The following is a 21,382-nucleotide window of genomic DNA, read 5'->3' on the forward strand; positions in this document are numbered from 1 at the left end:
TTGTTATTTTGTTTGTTTTTTGTTTTTTTTTTGTTGTTGTTTTTTTTTTTTCATTTTTACGAAGTATTCAGCTGTCTTTTGTCTGTTGGTTCCTTTGTGGCATCATATTTAGAACTGTTCATCATGTAGAAATAATTGTAGAATAAACACAAATTATTATGGTAAAGATGGGGAATAGCTGAAAGTTTTCTGTAATGTATTTCATTTGAGTAAATTGCATAAGCCTCGTATTTTTTATAATTTAAATAGGTCCTCCATTTTTAAACTTACTGAGTTTCTTTGCAGGAGTAGTGAGCTTGCACATTTTCTTAGGAACAAGTATGGAAGACAGAAATATAACATTTTAGAAACTGATATATGTTATCAAGGCCATGAAAACTGATAGAAATGTGACTATTCCAGAGATAAAGAACAAACTAACAGATAGCACTGAAGTTTCTATTGCTAGATATACAAGAAGTCCTTTCACAACAGTTTTAGGAGAATATGCTATCTAAAATGCCTTAGAAAAGAGTAGGTGGTTTGAGACAGTGGCAAATAATGTTTTAAGCACAATTTGATTTTTTTTTAACTAAATAATTATTAAATTTCCTGATTAAGAAGTGTATACAGAACTTCTCTTCCATTGCATTTTCTCCCTTGCATCTTAATTGTATAATATTTAAAGCTTTGTGATATTTTTAAAGTGAAAAACTTTGTCTTAAGACATATGAGCATGACAGAGCAATGCTGTTCAATTTCCCTTTGAAGTTCTGAGAAAAGTCTTCTCATCATATCGTGTGACAATTTCTTAATGAGAGTGTGTTGGTGGAGTAGAAGCTCAATGATTTTTTGTATGACTGGCAAAGGATTCCTTTGAGTTAAAAAGGCCGTGAAAGCAAACTATAATGTCCGTATTGATCCAGACACCATCTATTGCTGTCTTTATTACATTTGTTTATTTTACCATAATTTATTTATGGCTAAATTACTCGGTGATGTCTCAGGAAGACCAAAAGGGGAAAGGGTATTTTTCTGATTATCAAGAAAAAGAAAGGGAGGAAGGCGGAATAGAGAAAGCACACTGATTTTAAGTGTTAAAAGCTTTGACACAAAGGGGAAAAAAAGAGAAGATACGTCATATAAAATATGTAAAAGACCTTCTTTAGCATAATGCACAGTTAACAATCAGTTTATATAGGAACAGATTATAAAATTTCTTGTTGTTCAAATACATTGTGGAATGAAGTATTTTCACCACTAAATTATTTACACATCAGTTTGAAAAGTAAATAAATGCTAAGGCCTCATAATTTTTCTTGCTTTTGAAAAGACATATATAATTTCTTGTTGTGAAAAGGCCTGTATCATTTATGAACTAGATTTCAATATGATTTGTTTTAAAATAAATTTTGTAATTTATTTTATACACAATACAGAGACCTCTGAAGGAAAGTAACCAATCAGATATTCATTGTTTCATTGGAAAGATGCAGTTTTGCATTAAAGAAATGGAAATAATAATTAAAAAAAAATAATAAAATCAATCAGGACTAAGCTCTTCTCATTCATCCTTGTGGCAACTCTCATGAAGATAGAATACAGCTGTAAAACATAGAAATATATTGTACTATGATGGGCAAATTTTGCTATTAGCACTTGATAAAATATCATAGAATCATAGAGTGGCCTGGGTTGAAAAGGACCATAATCATCATCTAGTTTCAACCCCCCTGCTATGTGCAGTATTGCCAGCCACATCCAGCCTGGCCTTGAATGCCTCCAGGGATGGGGCATCCATAACCTCCTTGGGCAACCTGTTCCACTGCATCACCACCCTCTGTGTGAAAAACTTCCTCCTAATATCTAACCTAAGCCTCCTCTGTCTCAGTTTAAAACCATCCCCCCTTGTCCTATCGCTATCTACCCTCGTAAACAGCCATTAAATATACATGAACAAATATCATTTCCTCCTTCTGAAACATCATCCTATAGTCATACATGTTGAAGAGCTCTAACTGAGCAGCATTTCCATGTGTTTCTTGTACTGCCAGTCACAATCTCTGTTTGACATCAGATTCTTCTCTGCTCTGAAAAGTTGTGTGCATCTGTGCAAAGTGACTGAAGTGGTCTCAGGAGCAAATCTTCTCGTATTGATTGTCACAGTGGTATTGGCTTCAAGGAAGCTACGATGATAATTTCTGTCTTGTTTGATTGCTGTCTTATTTGAGTGGATCATCTGATTTAGCAGTGATTTGCATTGCTTTTGCAGGAGTCTAAATGATGACTCAAGGTAGAACACCACAGAGGATCAAGCCTTTCACTACTATATAAACTACTATATACTATATAGTTCACTACTACATAAATCTTCTTAAGAATCACAAAAACTGACATGGTGAAATTTAATACATAAATAAATATATTTTCAGTGTAAATTCCCTCTAATTAAGGTTTTTCTAAGTTGATGTTACATAAACTTTTTTTTTTTTTTTTTTTTTTTTTCATACACAGGACAAAATAGCAGGAAACAGGAGGAAAATTTTAACAATGCTGTATCTTTTTCAAAATATATAGGGTTTTTTTGTTTGTTTGTTTGTTTTTTCACTACATGGAACTTTACATGGAGCTTCAATTGGTATTAATTAAAGCTACTTCCTGAGTGGTGAAAGATAGAAGGTGAAAATTTTGTTAGGATGCTTTATACTATAACTAAACACCCTGGTGTTTTATTGCTATTTTTCACATTTTCACCGCAGTTCCTCACTGCTTTGTTGGACTGTGAAGTTATATTATACTACTATGAAATGACATAATGTGCTCTAGTCTGTTAAGTGGGAGATATTCTTGTTTGAGTTCTGATTTAAAAACTCAGTGTTCATACTATTTACATTTAAAAATATTTTATTCCTACAATGTAATAGAAGAAATGAACAGATGTCAGCCTTTTATCACTTATGCCAATCTCTGGTAGAAGGGCATTCCCTCTGGAGTTAACTTGGTTGAAGCATTGAGTGAGTCTAAGCCATGGTCTAAGCATCTACCCATTAACCAGAAGATGCCCCTGAAAGGTCTAAGTCAAACAAAGAGGTAGAACTACAACAAGGCATATTACAAAGCAGCTTGTTTCAGAGCTGCTGCCTGTAGGCTAGCAATTTTCTACAAAGATTGGCTTTTAAAATCTTAGTGAACCTTCCAAACAGTGTTGTTGCTTTCTCAATGTTCTTGTTTTTTTTTTTTTTTTTTTTGTTTTGTTTTTTTTCCCCTTTGGAGGGCTGTGATAGTAGTTTTATGACGTGTTTTGAATCAAAAATTATTTAAGATAAAGAGGACTTAGTTAACACAAAGAAAATAAATACAAAACAAAAAATAAAATCCACAGAACACTATAGATTACAAAGCTGACCTTTGCATTAGCTTCCCTTTGGCAAAGAGAATATATTATTTTTGTAGAAATTCATAGCCTCTGATTAGCCTGAGAAGGAATTACTTCTGCCAACTCAATTGTCTAAGAACTGTTGCAAAATTGTAAACTGGACATTTAGCTCCTCCTGTGGTCAGTGGGAAGAAATAAACATCCATTAATTAATACTCTGAAAAAAAAATAGGTGTCTGACAGTGGTGAGAATTTTTGGAGGAAGTTTTTGTACTGAATTAAGAGGGAACCTTTCTAAGAAGATGAGATTTAGATGATTAATATTAGATGAGTAAGGCTAAAATGCTTCCTTGGCCTTAATATTAACACATTCCTTTCTGCATATATATTATCCCATGCTTAAGATATTTATCAAGTACCAGTTATAAGAATTCACCATTATTTTGCAGTTGGGTTTCAGGACTAACAGTGTTTAAGTATGCCTAATGGAGGGAGCATTAAATATTTTTCCTTTTTTTCCTAATCCATCTATAGGAAGTTCTCCATCATGTTCAGAATTTCAAAGGTAATTTCCTTTCTCCTGTCAATGAACTGAATGTGGGTTGTTTTTTTTTTTTTTTTTTTTGTTTGTTTGTTTGTGTTTTTTGTTTGGTTTTGTTTGGTTTTGTTTTTTTGTTTTTGTTTTTGTATGTGTACTTGGTACTTTTAGAAATTATATACTTACACTGGCAATATCTGTTCTCTGATTCATTTGATCACAGAAGTCTCTTCAGATTTTTTATATCAGTTTTTCATATTAAAAGCAAAAATAGTGGTTTCTAGTGTCTTTGTCACATAGATCCTTGAATACTGCAATGATAAAAACACATGCGACTACAGAAAATATTCACAGCTTTAGTTGAGGAAGACCTTAGAAAACACAATCATGAAGAAAATCTTGAGACACAAACTCCGTAGAGATAATATACAGTTAAATGCTAACTATTAATTAAGGGCAACACAAGTTTATCTTAAGTTTTGTTGGTGATATTAGGCTACCTCCTGTAGTTAGTAAAAATAAGCAGATAAACAGCTTTTGGGCACTCAGGCCTCCTCTTGATTCTATTACCTACAATTCTGATGCAGCTGATTTGTGAAAACAATTACCTTAAAGTAAAATACTTAAACCTTCTGGAATTATTTTTGTGGTCAATTACCTGCTTTAATATAGCTTTTGGTGTACTTTATAATATCAGTTGTATTTGTTGTATAGTTTATTCAGCAAAAGTGGGACTTGCCAGCAATTAAAGATGTTGCCAAAGGGGTAAATCATGTCTCGTTCTACGAACATTACTATAGCTTGAGTCACATACTTATATTTGTGGTGGGTTAGCCTTGGCTAGAGGCCAAACTCCTGCTCTGTTTCTCACTCACTTCTCTTCTTTAGTGGGACTGGGGAAAAATAGGCTGAGAAAACTCTGGATCAAGGTAATGACATGGAGATTGCTTAACAGCATCCCTCGCTGGCAGAAAGGACTTGATTTTGTGAAAAAAAAAATAATGCATTGGCAATTAAAATGAGTTCAGGTAGTGAGAAACAAAGATTTTAAAACAATAATGTTCCACCCCTGTTTCCCATGTTCAGCTTCAGTCTTTTGTCCTGATTCCTCAAGCCCCACTCTGAAGAAGTGCAAAATGATGGGGAACGAGTGTTGCACTCAGTCCATAACATTTCCTCTCTTCCCCCTCACACTTTTCCCCTGCACCAACAAGAGACTTTTTCCATGGCTGTTTGCTTTCACAATAAATCTGCCCCACTACAGCCTCCTCAACCATCTGTGAAGGAATATGTGCCTGGAGCACCACTGCTACCATTCTGGTTTTGTTGTATACAGGGCTGTTTCTTTTTCCCTTACTCTGTAGACTGCAGTGCAGCATTTTACTTTTTTTTTTGAACAGCTTTCTCTGGTGTACTACCATCTTGGCTGCTGTGCCCAGTCGTGCCCTGTGGTGCAGCCATTGGTGCTAGCGCAAGGAAGTCACAGTTCTCTTCAGGGAGACTGTGTCAGCTCCCATCTGCCAGTACCTGGATATCTCCTCCATTATAGGTGCCTACTGTAAAAATCCTACTGAGCATAACTACCATAATTGTGCAGAAAGTTTTGAATTAACCATTCCATGAGACTTGAAGTAACAATGGACCCACCCTGGCATGAACAAAGGTTTTAGAATGATGTGGAGGAAAAAGCAGTGTACATTTTCTAATGAATGTGCAGCATGAATTTAGAATTCAGTTCTCTTGGATTCTCAGGTGAAAAAATTACCATTTCAACAAGAAGATGTAAATTTAGATGGGCGAGAATGTTGTAAGGTACTTTCAGACAATCATCTGGTTGTTTTCTGTTTTATTTTGTTTTTGTTGTTGTTGTTGCTGCTGTTGTTTCTATTTTAGATAGTTATTTCTATGCAATGAATTAATATCCTGGATCTGTGTAAGCCATTTTTTCCCTTCATTGATAAAGGAAATATTGAAATAATTACAATTTCTGTAATAGTCAATGAGTATTTGTAATTGCAAGTTTTGTGACTGTTCTGTAGAACAGAACAGAATATAGACTGACATCCATATTTGCCCAATCACATTTTTAGGAAATTCTAGAGTCTCTGTCTCTTTCAAAGTAATTATACCCCCAAAAACTGAGAGAAAGGAGAGACGGAACAGAGACTGAGAACAGGAGGGAGGGAAAGTGAGCAGAAGTGCTGTGACTGTATAAATAGGGAAAATTGCATAATTTCATTTGCTAACCTGACTGGGGTTTGACAATTAATTGCAGCCCTCTTAGCTATTGTCTTTTACAGAAAGATAATAGTTTGAACAATGTATGGGGTTTTATTAGTGTATTGCAAGGAGAACGTTTTTCTGTTTTGCACTTTGTGCTATTAAACTGCTATTTATAAATGTAATAGTCAAAGAAGTCACTTTCTACTGTGCATCTTAAAGACAGAAGAAACCGCTTTGCCTTTTCCTGTGCTTCTGAAAGCAAGGCTAGCATAATCATATATTTTTTAAGGCAGATGACTTGTTTGCAACAAGCATTTATAATGATACATCTTAAAAGCACAAGTCTCTTCCTAACTGATTTGGTCAAGATTATGATACAGTTAATAACATGAGTGGACCTGGTATTAGCATCACTGTTGGTAACATCTTAGGAAGGATTTAATCATTGTTGGTATAGGAAACCTTTGTCTAAATCTTAAAATATCTCTACGTTGCAAGGCTATGTAATTGAGGCAGTGACCAGATATAGTCCTTGCAAAGGACAAATTGTATTTAAATGCAGGTTATTCTCCTAGATATGTGGATTTTATTCTTCATAGTTTGTGCAAGTAATTTCAGATGGACAGCCAGACGGATTGAATAAACAATAGAGTAAGACATGGAAAACAATCAAGGCATTTTACCTTTCCTACCTAACCTTTCTAAAATCATACTTGAATTTCAGAAACAAAATGAAAAGTGCTCTTTTCCATTAATATTGAAAAAAATATATATTTCCCTTACTACAAGCAGTAGTGTTTGACTTACATAGCATTGTGCATAGAATTCTCTGTAAGATACTTCTTGCAAATAGCTATTTTATTCTCTACTATGTAAATATAATGGCTAGTAAGTAATCCATATGTGTTCACACTTTTAAGAAGATGTGTCCACTAACAGAACAGAAAGAGGACATTTGGATCCCAAATCCAATCTCTTAATATGAGTTACTTCTCTGAGACAGCTAAGATACAAGAACAGGTGTTCCATATTTCAGTGGTCGGAGTGTGACCAGGAAATGAATTGACTTATCAATATAACTACCTGTTACTATGGATCATCCAGGAAACCTACAAAGACCAACCTGGGTATTTTTAAAGGCTCCATGTAGACGTTTCCTATTCCAGTGTTTTTTTACTTCTGCTACAAGTAGAATGAACTATGATTCTTTCTCTTCCTCTAACCATCTCCTACTGTATATATAACAGTGAAAGTAACAATATTTGAGTTACCTCAAGGAAATGAGCTTGAGCTGTGTCTCTAAAACCACTTTACTTAAAGGTTAATATTAATTAGTGTAGAGTCAATATCACTCTCATAAGTCTCTTAGTTTAAATTAAATGACAGAAGAAGAGCTAGTAGTACACTTGTGAACATTACAATCAGAGAAGACACAACACATTTATAAAAATAAAATCAACAGACTTTGGAAAACTGAATCATACTTCAGTTGGAAATGCAGTTTTATTCCCATTTCTGCTTTCAGTTATTACTGAAACAGTATTACTGTTGCTTAGATTGTAAAAAATAAATGAATCTCAGGTTTCATTGCATAAAATCTGAATATGAGACCCAAGTGATTAAAGGTCAGGAAATGTATAGGTTAGCTCGCAGTAGCCCATGAAAGTGTAGTAGGGTTGGAGGAGAGTAAGGGATAATACATGTATATTTTCCAAGTTCTTTAGGAATGTATGACTGATCTGTCAAGTAAATACTATTTGGCAGACTACTTCAGTAGTGATTTAAAGCAAAAAAGGTGCTAAACTCACAAAGAGCCAAGCAAATATTTTCTACACTGAAAGAAAAGAAAGAAAGAAAGAAAGAAAGAAAGAAAGAAAGAAAGAAAGAAAGAAAGAAAGAAAGAAAGAAAGAAAGAAAGAAAGAAAGAAAGAAAGAAAGAAAAAAGTATTAATTTAAACTAAGGGTGAGCATAGGCCAACTTTTTTTTCTAATCTGCATGCCAGCCTATACAGTTACTGGGACCTGAACCACAGTGCAAAAATAACTTTTAGACTGAAACCAGACAGCGTTTATTATAGCTAATCAACATGATAACATTTTTCTGAATTACTTTACGAAAAATCTAAAACCACAGCAATCGCTTTTGGGAGATGAATGTGGAATAGAAAGGAGTGATGAGTAAGACCGAGAACTAAGCAGGACCAGATCAGACTGAAGTCAAAATTAATTCTGGATTTCCAATTAGGACAGCTCAAGTTTTATTCCTGCTTTAATACTTCAGATCTATAATTGATTAAACAATAAAATTACAATTCATGAATGAGGATTTTTACCATCACTCATGTTCTGTAACCCGTGAAGGACATTATAATGAAAACAAAAATAGCTGTTTCATGAGCTGGAAAGGGATCATGAAAGTGGGACCTAAGAAACAGGTATAACAAGGTATATAAGATAAAATAAAACTGTTGCTTTGTTAGTTTGGATCAAATCTCACACAAATTTGGATGTTCATGGAGGTTAAGTGCCTATTGCAATTCCTGAAATAATCAATAACAACAAATATTGCAGTCAACTTTCTGTAATAACTTTAGATATTTCAAACCAGCACATATAAGACAGCTCTAAAGATTTTTAAACACATTGCAAGTAAAGTAGTATTCTTTTGATTAAAATTGATTAGTTTTGATTTTTACATATATGTTCCAGGTTATTATTTTTCCACTTCAGATAGATTAATTTTAAACTTTTTCTTCTTGTTCTAAAATTTTTATAAGAGCTGAAATCATATGAAGGCTTACTTCCTCCATGGGAGATAACAGCATTCCAAATACTGTATAATCTCCCTATTTTAATGTATCATAACCCAAAGTACAACACAACAGAACTCTAACTCAAGAGTAAGAGTTGCTTATTTGTTTGTTTGCTTGTTTATTTAAAGAATTGTATAGAAAACTGTAAGTTAAGTTGGGTGGGTTGCTGGTTTATCTCTTTTTTAAAATTAGTTGTTTTTGTTTGTTTGTTTTGTTGTGTATGTATGTTTAATACTGCATGGTGTCATGGACAAACAAGAAATAAAAATTTGTAAATGGAAAAAAAAGAAAACAACAAAAAGTATCCCCACACCACCTTCCACTGCCACTTTTTTTGCATATATTCTCATGTTTTGCTACAAGTAGGAATGTTCTAACACTATATCCTTGCCAGATTGTTCCTGAAAAAAGAGCAAAACTAATGACAGTGATTAATTTCTTACTATGATTTTTTAATAATATTTACTTGTTATTTGTACTTAAATAGTAGGTTGCACTTCCATAATAATTTCTGAAGTCCTTTTGTTTTAGTGGTTTTATATACTATATAGTCTTTAGACACCTCTTCTACTGGCTTTTCTGTTGCTTTTCTCTGAGCTTTCTTGTAATAAAAGGATGATGAACTGATACTACTGAGGATATTACAGTCACAGTAAACTAGAATAGAGAAGAGAACATTTTGTTTTTGCTACTGGTGTGTAAGCTTGCCTTGGAAAGTACATGGCCTTCTTGGAAAGTATTTTTCAACACCACTGCTGAAGAATTATTTTTTTGTTGTTAAATATCAGCATTTAGATTTATTTTATTCCAGCTAAGTTATCAACTGGAACTTGCTGTTGCTCACATATTTCACTTTCTTTTTAATAATTTCATCTTTTATTATGATAAGGTCATACATAATTTTTGTTATCTGAGTACAGTGCGAAATGTTAAAAATCCATAAATCCATGCCCTATTTTTGACAGAAGGTATATCTATCTATCCAGTATTACCCAAATTTGTCCTTTCCTTGGAGTATACTTACATTTTTAATTCCAGTGGCACCAAAGCACATTTATCTTCCAAATTTAATTGTTATTGTACATTTCCTCACAGGACCTTCTGGTTTCTTTATCAGGATAATCCTTTCTATCATCTTTCACATCCTAAGAGGTATTAATAAGGAACACCTGCTACTGTGACTCGTTTAAAATATCTCTGCACAGTCTAAGATGAGAGATAATAAATATGTCCAGGCCATAGGGGATCACAAAGGAACCAGGAGACAGTATTGGTCAGTATGATAGGCAGTGGTCTCAGCATGACAGCACCTAACCTTATGCTCCGTTATTCCTCTGTGTAAATGCACAGCAAATGTCACAAACCTGTATGTATGCTACAAACAGTTTGTGGCAGGTACCACATGCTGCTGTAGGTCTGCACAAAGCCACTGCAAAGTTAGTTTTTAACAAATAATACTGATGCCTTCCTTCCGCTCTCCTCCCTCCACACTAAAAAACAAACAAACAAACAAACAAACAAACAAAAAATACCAAAACAAAACAAAGGATCAACACCATACAACATTTATGCACAGTTGGCAAAGTCTTTTCTACTAGAAAAATTAAACACATATTTGTTTGTTTTCTGTAAATTAGACTTGATTTTTTTTTTTTCTTGGAGGAGAATGGAAATTTCTCTCACCCCTATAGGTTTTGAATATGAATTCATTTGGTGATATTTCTAGCTCTAAGCAACCCTAGCTAACCTACTTATACATTCCTTCTTTATCTTCAGTGCTTTTTTTGGAAAGCTTTTCCTTTCTTAATAATATTTCTCTTTGATTGTAATGTGTGTCACCCATTAAATATATGAATTTTACTGACTTTAATCTCATGTGAAGTTGGAAAGGACACAAACAAACAAACAGTGGATGGAGTTTTATGACATCTTTAAAAGTGAAGGGTATGGTAAAGGCACGTCTTTGCAGATGAAGAGGATGTGTCTATTTCACACCAAGAGTGTAATTTTCTACATGGCAAAGAATGAATTCCTGTCATGTTGTCTCATGGGTTATTTTTTTCTTTACTTTACTTTTTTTTTTTTTTTTTTTTTTTTTTTAAGAAAGTTGAAACAAGGTCATACATTCTTCAGAGAATTAAGCTAAATAAAATTTAAAAAAATGTTTAACAACAATTTTTAATTTTTTTTAAACCGTAATTGGAAAGCAGTTCTATGAAACAAACAAGCAAAAAACAAGCAAACAAAATCCAAGACCTTTGTGCTGCTGTACAAGAAAATAGTTTTTATTTTTTTTAATAAAATACACCAAATAGTATGCATTATTTTCTTATGTTTAAGTTTGCATTTTTGGCTGATCCGCTGAGGGTCTGATGTATGTCTTCTCCATATTGTAGTACATTTCTTATTAAAAAAATCCTTCCCAAATATTCTTGGCAGTAGAAATGAATTTGGAGAATAAAAATATGAAATGAAGAAACATGATATCTTAATCAAATTTGAATTTTAAAAATGTAGGCAATACAGCAAAATCACAGCTGTTGGAAGGAGTATTTCTTAGGTTCATGACACATTCTACCTTCCCACCAAACACTGCAGGAAATAAAGATTCAAAAGAGACATTAAACTCAGTCTAGTTGTGTTATGGAATAACATAAATCTTGTTTGTTTTTTTTCGTGTGTGTGAAATGTGAACTGTACATTCTTGTAGAAATTCTGTCAACATTTCATAGATGTAACACTGAAATGGGAATAGCTGAAAATTAAGTAGTATGTCATGATAGGGGGAGTGAAAGCTTGTCTGAAGTAGAAAAAGGCTTATACTACTAAGCCTGTTCATAGAGTAGACAAAACTTTTCTTCTTCCAGTTTTTGAACACTAGGAGTGTTATTAGTCTTAGAAGCATTATGTGTCCTTTGTAACATCTATCCGACTATTAAAAAAAAAAAAAAAAAAAAAAAAAAAAAGGTGTTTTTATTTTACTTTTCCTTCTCTGAGGTAATTTTTCAACTTTCTGTTCTTCTTTCTTTAGGATATCAGTCATCACTTGGAAGTGATCAGAAAACTTCCTTCCAGCCAAACTAACCAACATAACATTTTTTAACTTTTCTTTATGCCTTTGGAGAGTTAGCAAACAGTTTAGGCTATTTAGGTAAATCTAGCTAAGAACTGAGTGCAGAGGTTCTTTCAGGTGGCCCATTTCCTTTCTCACTGCTAAGTGAAAAGGCAATGTTCGCCAGTTGGGAAGAGTGTCTTTTTCAAGTGGACAAATTTTAAGTTATTTTGCATCCTTTTGTTCCAGACAGTGGTAAAAAGGACACATTGTCAAAAAGATGTTTTCTGTATTTTCCTACTTCATTAAATATTCCTTGGAAAAGTAAAGGGATATTTTTTCTTTGGAACTTTTGCTTGTCAGAGAAGTACAGAGAATGTCAAGTGTAGTTAGGGTCCTATGTAAAAAAAAGTGGCAGAAGAAAAAGACCCAAAGCTATTTTATATTTTAAGAGTTTGTGACTGTAGTACAGTTAAAGAGTAGATGTATCATTTGCAACTAGAATTTCTTAGAAGGTTTTTGTCACCAATCCGTTGCTTCAGAATAAGCCTTCTTTTCCTAAAATGGTATATAAGTTGTCAAACACTATAATCAACCAGCTCATCCAGGCTTACGGCAAAATTAAAGAGCCCTAGGGATTTTCTTACAGCTAAAATATTCAGTCTCATTTTTTACCACTTTCCAAAATGTACTGTGATCTCTTAAGTTGTGATGGGCCTGCTTCTACTTTGTCCTTTTGTGGAATTATAATCGACTTTTCAACCCAACCACCATAAATTTAGTTGGGGGGCAAGCTTTCGTCTACATTCTTAGTTTCATTGAAGCATGTGGAGTCCTGTGTGGTCTCACTACAGCAGGCAGATGTCAGAGTGTTAGCTGTAAGGCAGTTTTCTGTTCTCAGGAGATTACATCATTTCCACTTGGATGTGGTGCCCAGAGCATAATGCTAAATTAGTTTGTTTTCCCCAGGATATTTGCAGTTCTAACATACAGTTTTAGATACTCTGCTTCTGTTTATGTGTATATATTCTTTGATAAATAGAAAGAGTGTGTATATTAAGTTCATTTGTGTCTACCCACATGTATAAATTTCTGCCTAGGAAGTCCTGTCTGCTCTTTTCTTTCTCAGCTTTTGAAGCTTCATTGTCAATACAGGGACTTAAAAATATAATGCATAACTGATCAAATAAAGTTTGAAATAGTTTAAATATTTGTCCATTAAAAAAATTCTTTCACTCTATTTGCTTTCTGTGAATATTGAATCTCTTTGGTTTTCTGTGCTGACAAGGTTTGACTCTGGATCTGCCAAATAAACATCCCTGGAAAAAAAGACAAGGAGAACACAATTTGAAAAGGGCAAGGAATGTATGCTGAGCACAGCCAGTGTCAAAATACTAATTACCTGCTCTTGTGGCACATTCAGTATGATGAGACTACATTTTCTTTCAGCCTTAACATTGCAGTGTTTCACAGAGATGTTCAATATACCGCCTTTAGAGAAACCTGCATCAGCCTTGCCTTGGCTAGGTATTTGTATTTGAATGATTTGAAGAATAATTCTTCCTCACAGATGAGCACAGAGAATAACTGAGAAAACTACCTGTAGACAGCAACTTCTGTTTGCCATCCATCTCTTGATAGTTGCTTATCCTTGCATAATTTTCAAAGTGCTTCACAAAGAGCCAGCTCACCCCTATAGGTTGTGTAATGTGATTCCCTGCAGATGATCTAATTGAAGTAATTAAAGTGGGTTTATTATTACTGTTTACTAACTGGACCCATAGTCTTCCTATTGTATTCTCAGACTGAAGCAAAGTCTGAGTAGGAAGAGTGATGGCCATTACTTCTTCACAACTGTGGAGAAAATTAAGAAGTATCAAAGCTAAACTGATAATCGATGGGTGAGTCGGGGTTAATTTGCTATTAGAAGGTCTTTAAATTTATTAGCTGCCTGTCCTTTAATTAAATTTCTGTTGAAGGTCAGATTTTGCCTTGATGCCCTCTTTAGTTTTTCACTTAAAAAACAATGAATCTGATAAAAAGACTTACTGAAACCTAGAACAGAGCGCAGGGAAAACTTCAGGGAACATATTAGCATGTAAAAGTGAGGGATTCATCTTCAAGGTGACAAATTTCATGAAGTTCTGTAGCTTCAACAAGTCAGTGATAACCCATGCTGTTTAGACAAGTAATATACCAAGATTGTAGTACTTGTACTGCTCTTAGCCTGCTGCCACAGAGTAAATACTGTAGGAGCAAAGAGATTGCTGATATGAAACTCTGGACACCTTGGTTCCTCTTTTCATTTTACCATACTGTGTTGTTATGCCACTCATCAGGTATATTTGGGAGGTATGTGGACAACTGTCTTTATCTACTGAGAATGTGCCTTTGATGGCACACAGTTCTTGTCCTAATATATTTTCTTTCTCTCTTTCACTTTGGAGTTAAGCTCTGAGTTATAAAACATAAACGCAGTTCATGAACTCTTTCTCCAATGCTTACCAGCATTTAGCTAACACAGTCTTTCCAGCAGATTACAGTGTTTCTTGGATTGCCACTCCCTTTGAATTAGGTTGGTTCTCTGTAGGAATCACAAGTGAGACATCAGTGATATCAGTAAGTCAGTAGGAATAAGAAAGTACATCCTTCTCAGTCCTAAGAATGCTATTCAAAACATTTATAGTTATAGTTATTTATAGTCTATTTATAATTTCTTGAACTAACCACAGAGCCACTTGTCCTGTGAACAACCAAGAACTGCCATTCAAATAATGACACAAAAGTAAAATAAATAAATAAATAAAAGAATCTATATTCATGGTCACATTTATATGGGCTGAATATCCTTAGGGACATGTTTACAATTGGAAAAGAAACAAACGAAAACAATACAAATATTTTGCTGTGTCAAACGAGGCCCATTTTTGAATTGGACTTGTACAGCAGTAGCTAAGGCAAATTTTTATTTTTTTTTTCAATTCAATTGAAAGAAATTGTCAACATCATATCTGTAGTTAGTTACATAAATTTAAATTATGAATTACTGAGTTACTGTCAAAGGAGTTATTCTACATTAACACTTCTCAGTTAAGAGACAGAATTTGGCCTCTAACTGATACTCCCAAAGCCCTTCAAGCTACATGGGAAATTGCTAGTCTAGTCCAAAACAATTAAAACATATCTCATTAATGGTTTTAGACAACTTCTATAACATCAGTCCTCACTTGAATTATATGCAGGGAAAAAAAGATGATACTGAATTGGAATTGTCAGAAGGATCTGCAACTTTCTTTTGTGAGTCAAGAAAATATATGCAGTTGATCTTGTTTCTTAAATCTGTCTGAACTTCCTCTATATTGCAATTAAGGACAAAATCAGATTAAAAACACTTGTACTGCAGAGTGCTCTTGCTTTCTGAAACTGCAAGTGTGAAAGAAGGATAGTGTAGCTGTACTGTTTTGCACAGTGTAAGATTTAGAAACCTGGCTGGCTGGTAGTTGCTGCTGAGGGAGATAATTTTTGCACATCAGAGAGTGCATGTGCAGGATATCAGTTTTCTCATACCAGTGGCTTTTACTATCCTCATTCTTTGTGGTGGCAGCAAAGCAGTCTTCTGGCTCTTCCTTCCAGGTTTGCCCCTTTCCGTTAATCAGGATGAGCAAAAGATTTGTCATTGTACTAAGGGCAGGAAGAATTAAATTTTTACTTGAATCTGAGTTCTCTGTTCTGGTTAAATGCTAATGTTTGGCAAGTGTGGTTCTGGGAATACGTGAACATATAGCAATAGTTGTAGACTTTGTGTTTTTTATGTATTGCATAAACTGCTCTAAGTCATGTAGAACAGCATGAAAAGTACAATAAGGAACAGCAGTACAGATGCAAGCTTTCCAGCAGCATCAAATAAGAGATTTTTACGTTAATTATATTTTTGAAATTTCTAACAAGCTATTGACTCCTCTTGGCATGCTTAAATAGGATACCATGAAGTGTGGTTGTTGTTGTGCTTGTAGACTTTTTATATTAATGTTATTTCTATTGAAAAATTTAAATTTATTTCCCTGATAATTCATCTTAGAGTTCTTGCAAAATGCTAAAGATTCTTTGTGGTGATCATTTTGTACATTCTGCACACTATCATGCGAAAACATAAACACAGTATAATATGCAAACGCATTCATTTGAAGTATTCAGTAAAACATGAATTTTCTGTTTGTAGATATATATATACAAAATTGTACATTTACATTTGGAAAGTAGCATTAGCAGATATCTTCTTGATGACTGTGCTCATCACATAGGATTTAAGACTTGAGTTCTGTGTCACTGAAGTACAGTTGTGTGCTATAATGAAGATTATAGTCACTTAGCAAAATGAATACAATAACATACTTTTTTAAGAAAAAGAAAAAATAATGTTTATAAATTAGTTTGTCAACAAAAAGAGTTATAAAAATAATTCACTTGTCAAGAGAAAGTTAGAGACATGGACCTGTTAGTGCACATCCAGAGGAGGGACACAGAAATGACCTGTGAGATGGAACACCTCCCTGACAACGACAGGCTGAGAGAACTGGGGCTGTTCAGGCCAAAGAAGAGAAGGCTCTGAGGAGACCTCATAGCAGTCTTGGAGTATCTAAAAGGAGGCTATAACAAAGAATCACTGAATCATAGAACAATAGAACGGTTTGTGTTGGAAGGGACCTCAAGAATCATCAAGTTCTAACTCCCCTGCCACAGACAGGGTTGCCAGCCACAAAGTGCTAGATCAAGTACTAGATCAGATTGCCCAGGGCTCCATCCAATGTGGCCTTAAATACTTCCAGGGATGGAGCATCCACAGCCTCTCTGGGCAACCTGTTCCAGCACCTCACCACAATCTTAGTTAAAAAAAAAAACTTCCCCCTGACATCTAATCTAAATCTCTCTCCATTATAGTTTAAAGCCATTCCCCCTTGTCCTATTGCTATCTACCCATGTAAAAAGTTGATTTCCCTCATGTTTATAAATTCCTGTTACATATTGGAAGACTACAGTGAGGTCCCCCTTCAACCTTCCCTTTTCCAGGCTGAACAAGCCCAGTTCTTGCTGCCTATCTTTATAGGAGAGGTGCTCCAGCCCTTGGATCATTTTCATGGCATCATTTTCTGGACCCTTCCTGAAAGCTCCACATCTTCACTGGGGGCTCCAGAGTGAACACAGTACTCCAGCTTGGGCCTCATGAAGGAAGAGTAGAAGGGGAAAATCACTTATCCTGCTCTGCTGGCCATGCCTCTTCTGATGAAACCCAGGATACGCTGCTGGGTCATGTCAAGTTTTTCATCAGTCGGGACCCCTAAGTCATTCTCAGCTGGGCTACCCTCAAGGAGTTCTTCTCCCAGGTTGTATACATATCAGATTACTTCAAGCCACATGTAAAACCTTGCACTTGGTTTTGTTGAACCTTATACTGTTCACAAGGGCCTCCTGTTAAAGTTTGTCAAGGTCCCTCTTAATGACATCCCTTCCTTTTCCTGTGTCAACTGCACCACTCAACTCGATGTCATCAGCAAACTTGCTGAGGTTGCACTCAATTCCATTATTTGTGTCACTGATAAAGACATTAAAGAGTACTAGTCACAAGGCAGACCACTTGGGGACACTGCTCATTACCGGCTTCCACTTGAATAAAGAGCCATTGACCACAACCCTCTCGCTGTGACCTTACAACCAATTTTTTATCCACCAAATAGTACACTCTTCAAATCTACATCTCTCCAATTTCAAGATAAGGATGTGGTGGAGACCATGTCAAACGGCTTGCAGAAGTCCAAGTAGATGACATCAGTTGCCTAAAAGAGGACAGATTCTTTAGCAGGGTCTGTGGTGATAGGACAAGGGAAAATGGTTTCAAGCTAAAAGAGGGGAGATTTACTTTGGACATGAGGAAAAAGTTTTTTACAATAAGTGTGTTGAGGTAGTGGAACAGTGCCCAGAGAGGTGGTAGAAGCCCCGTCCCTGGAAACATTATAGGCCAGACTGGAAAAGGCTCTGAGCAAGCTGATGTAGCTGTAGATGTTCCTGTTTATTGCAGGGGAGTTGGACTAGATGACCTTTAAAGGTCCCTTCTACTCAAATGATTACTTGATCAAAATATTAAAACTGAAAATGTATCATAAGTAATTTAAAATGTAATTTTGATGCTGCATAATATTAAATGATGTCCATTGAAAAACTCAATTAAAAAAAAAAAGTAACTCTTTCATCAAAAACTGTATATTATATCCATCTTCACCTGTAAATAAATATTAAAATAACTAACACTGACAAATCTGCTATTACTTAATGTAATTAAGACAGTGAGTTTTGATAAATGTTGTAAATAATATAAGAGTAATTCTACATGTATTACTCCTTTAGATAAACCAATACCAAATGTTCATTAAAAGCTTTGGAATGAAGAAACTTAGTCTCCTTTTCCATGAAACATAGTTCTAAAAACTTGATTTAATGTAGTCAAATCTGTTTCCTTACAGTATTGAATCTGTGTTGTCCTAGCCAAACTCCATTTATTTAGGTTTTAGACTGCAGTCGGTTTTCAATTCAATTTTTCCTGTCATATTGACTGATTGTATACTGCTTCTGTGTGCTTTTAATAGCTGTCATGTGCTGCACAACCATTTCAGCAGTAGTTGGTTTGCAGTTTGCAGGGCAATCAGAGTTTCCAAATAAAAAACAGTGTAGAGTTTGAAGATATAATACTGTTAAAGAAACAGAAACAGAGCAAGAGTTTGTTTTGAAAATGATTTTTGAAGAACAGGATTTAAACACTGAGATTTTGTTATCAATGTGGAAGTTTTATGCATCCTCAGCACAAATAAACTTTCAAAAAAAAAAAAAAAAAGTTGTGAATTTATTAAAAGAATACTGAAAGTCTGACATCCCTACACTCTTCTTTAGTTACTTTCTTACTAAGTTTACTTACTGAAGCTTGGACATTCAAATGAGAGAGGAAAAGTTAATTAGCTCCGCTGAAATATACCTTCTTGACATCTGAAATGGGATGAATTCTATCAAAGTCTTGAGATAATGGAGGTATGAAATATGAGAAATTTGCATTTAGGAAATGTATTAACTATTGGATATTCTTTAATGGTCACAGAGATTATCCTGAATTTTACAGCTATTTGGAAGAACCAGTATGATGCATAGTTGAAAAACAAAATAACTAGAAACTATGCCATTTAATTGAATATTAGAATTTGCATTAGGAGTTGGACCATCAAATTAGTGGGCACACAGTTTATCCAGTGATAAACTTAGGTATCGACACCTTTTACATCACTGAACTCAAAATATTTTTTTTATGGGCAAAGAGTAAGGATAAGTCAGTAAGCCAAGAATTTCTTGCTAGTATAATTGAATGCACCTTTATTTCAAACTTGCATTTGCATGATGGTCCATAGGTAAGCTGTTCACAGCTGTGGGGTCTGCAGTGCCACCTAAGCCGTGTCTCATACCTACACTCCTCTGAGCGACATGCTGTGTCACCACTTCTCAGAGCCTCTGCTGTCATACAGGGCCAGTAATTCTTTACATTGTTATGTTAGAATCATAAATCTCTCATTTCACATAGAATAATTTCTTGTTACAGCTATCTATACAAAAGTGTGGTTCTACTGCACAATTTTAAAAAAGTAATGTAAATTTGCCATTGTCACCTGGTCAGCTAGCAAAAATGCTGTCACAGCTAAACCATGTAAAGGAAGGTTGCAGACCCAGGAAAGATCAGACAGAACAAACTTGGCAAGCCATTGTCTAAGTGCCTTGCAAATTTAGTACAAAGCATACAGCCTGATACTATCAAAGAGTAATAATGTATAACCAGTCTTCACGGTTACAAGAAACAGATAATAGGGATTAAGTTAAATGATGGTAATGTTGGAAAACAATGAGTAGCGCATATTTGACTGTGAGAGAAGAAAGACTATCCCAATCATTTTGTTGCATTACACAAGCGTTTAGATATTACATTTCACCACTTGCAACATATGCTAATTTTATTTTTATTTTTTATTTTTTTCTGATGTTAACTATTTTAATCCAATTTTTGAATTTAATTTAATGTAATTAAGTATATACAAGACTTAGTCTATAACAAAGTCTCCTAAATATTTGGTATTAAAAAAAAGTATCATCTATGATGCAACTGTCTTGCCAAGAAAAATTGATTGGCTGTTTGCAGCCAATAAATCTGATAATACTCTTAAATTCAAAGGGCTATACAAGAAAAAAAGAAATCTGTTTTCAAATTTTACCACCAATGTTGCTATTATATTACTAGTTTTCTTTTTAGAAATCTCAATGATCACACTGAATGTGATTCTATTCTCACACTATTGATAATATAATAATAACATTGATTTCAGTGATATTGTTCTTCTGCCCAGCAAGAGCACAGAATAAGATTAATTCACCAAAATTATTTTATTGTGATTTATAAGAACTTATTATTTTTTCCTGTAAGACATTATCATGGCAATTTTAGTACAGAATAGGTTAAAATAATCTTCTCATAGTTGAGCAAATAGAGTCAGCCTGCTGCTGTGTTATATAGCCCGTCTGTTCTGCCAACATATTTTTGACGAGCTTAGAAATAGCTGCCTTTATGCAAGTGACTTAGGGTAAGGTAGTCTGTAATTATGCTATTAGTAACATTGCAAGTATAACGAATAAAGAAGAAAAAAAAAAAAAACATAGGTTTTTTTATGGGACTTCTTTCAGACTTCTGTCTCATTATGTTTACAATCTGCCTAGAGAATGGTGTCAGATTTAGAGAGCAGATGAGATTGATTTACTTTTCAGGCCCTTATACCCATCTTAGTTATTGCGCTACAAATGGCAATTCTTTCTCCCCTCTGAAGGAACACTCTGATTAGTGTTTGCAATGCAGGTGCCAGGGCTTAACACAGTAAGTGCACGTCAACTAGTTTCTTTCATCACATAGTCAAACTGTATAAAATAGCCATTGCACACAATGATCTGACACATGGTTTTACCATAGCTGATATGAGCTTAAAATTGATAGGTTTAGAATGACTAAGAAATCTGTCATCCTTTTTGTTTAAAGGTTTCTTTTGTTGTTTCAGTAAACATAGGAATGATAGGTAGATATGAAATGGAAATAACATTAGTGTAAACAGATATTTTAACACTGTATAATTTTTCCATCCTCCCAGTGCCTAAGACAGAGTTGAATGGTTCTTCTCTCATTCCCAACATTTCTAACTTATTTGCTCATGTATTTAATGCTCTATTATTGAACAGTAGTAATGTTCTTTGTAGTTGGTTAAAATTCATTTATAAATATCACTTGACAATGACTGGATAAACATGAGCCTTGGATAAGTAAAGAGAAATAG

The 21,382-nt window shown here is 34.4% G+C and overlaps 1 protein-coding gene across 8 annotated transcripts in view; it reads left to right on the forward strand.

Moving 5' to 3' along the window:
- PCDH9 (protocadherin 9) overlaps positions 1 to 21,382 on the forward strand; it is a 719,118-nt gene that overhangs the window by 402,494 nt on the left and 295,242 nt on the right. The gene's annotated exons all lie outside the window — the stretch shown is intronic.

This window comes from Meleagris gallopavo, chromosome 1 (assembly GCF_905368555.1).
Source record: "Meleagris gallopavo chromosome 1, MGAL_WU_HG_1.1, whole genome shotgun sequence".
NCBI lineage: Eukaryota > Metazoa > Chordata > Aves > Galliformes > Phasianidae > Meleagris > Meleagris gallopavo.